Source organism: Aplysia californica, unplaced genomic scaffold (genome assembly GCF_000002075.1).
Source record: "Aplysia californica isolate F4 #8 unplaced genomic scaffold, AplCal3.0 scaffold00068, whole genome shotgun sequence".
Taxonomy (NCBI): Eukaryota; Metazoa; Mollusca; class Gastropoda; order Aplysiida; family Aplysiidae; genus Aplysia; species Aplysia californica.
The window spans coordinates 933,835-935,200 of record NW_004797338.1 but is presented as its reverse complement, the minus strand read 5'-3'; the positions used below and the strand labels follow the sequence as shown (position 1 = coordinate 935,200).

General features: G+C 46.2%; 1 protein-coding gene across 2 annotated transcripts in view; it reads left to right on the top strand.

The window, feature by feature from the left end:
* Positions 1-219: 219 nt before the first annotated feature.
* The window catches only part of LOC101862711, an 88,716-nt gene continuing 87,569 nt past the window's right edge, over positions 220-1,366 (top strand). For both annotated transcript variants that reach the window (XM_005093725.3, XM_005093724.3), the window contains exon 1: positions 220-785. The gene's annotated coding sequence lies outside the window, so the exon portion shown is untranslated. The remainder of the gene's footprint in view (positions 786-1,366) is intronic.

Below are 1,366 nucleotides of genomic sequence, written 5' to 3'. Positions count from 1 at the left end.
CCACCATCACCACCCCTACCACCAGCAGCGTTACCGCGACCACTGCACCACCGCCTCCGTCTCGACAGGCGCTCTCTGACTCCCCACCCGACCTTCCCAAGCCCCCACACCTCCACTCTCCCCCTCACCCCACCCTACCCCCACTTCCCCGTGAGCGCAGAGCGTGTGTGCGGGCCGGCAACCCGTCTACCCCACTACCCGGCCAATTATAAATTGCCTGGCACAAGTCCCGAACGCCGGGGCACGTGCTTTCAACGCCGAGTTCCATAAAGAGGGGAAGAGGGAGATTTGGAATTTCATTTCTCTGATAACACAAACTCGCAAGCTAGCCAGTGAGTCCGAATCCGGACAATCATTTTCCGTTGTCGGTCGTCAAGTCCATTTGTGGTTTTGCTTAATCTTCACTTTTCAAATACATTGATTTGATCTGGGGGGGTTTTCTGGGTTTAAAAAAAAATCCTGTTCAGACATCAAATTGCATACACTGTGTTGAGATATCTCTGTCTGTCCTCGTCAAAGACGTCAAAAAGTGACCCACATTTTCTCAGGACTTATGCGGAGGTCTGTCCCCCAGGCAAGCTATTCCCTCTGATAAAAAAAGCAGTTGTGAAAACATTCATTCCTCTGTTCAACCGTGTGCAAAGAAACAAGAAAATGTTAAAGGTGAACTTGTGCAAAGAAACAAAAAGATGTCAAAGGTGTTTTGATTCGTGTAAACCGTGTCCTGCTGTGTCATCAGTCTGGGCGACAAGGCTGTCTCCTGTACCGAGAACTTCCGAGGAACTGTGAGTATATTATTTAGGTTAGGGTTGTTTCTGTCGCCGGTAAATATAAGCTTATTCCTTGTGAAGTATTTGAATAATAATGTGAACTACCTTTACTTGAGCGTATAGTCCTTGACTTTATGTATTGGCGCTGTGCAAGTCAGCGTTTTTCAAGCACTTGCGGTTTTTTTTCTTTTAAAACTTGAGAGTTTTCTTTAGAAATGTGGGTTCTGTTCTTCTTCTTCCCTTTCCGTCTGTTTGCTTAGAAAATCAGAAAGTTTTAAGTGCGAACTGTATTTCCCTTTATACAGTAGTCTGGAGCAAAAGTTTTTACCTGCACCGCTTTGCCCTTTCGGTAGCTTCACGTAAACATCGCTTTGGGACATCCCGGGCTGCACCCACTGTTGTTTGTAGATGGCCAATATTTTGCAAAACAATGCCAGCTGCAGCGGTGTTTACTTAGCTACTTACAAACTTGTCAGTGATTTTCCGTGCTCCTCCCAGTTTCACATGATGTAAAATTAACTTGCACTCTTGCTCTCGTTCGTGTTTCTCTCTCTCTCTCTCTCTCTCTCTCTCTCTCTCTCTCTCTCTCTCTCTCT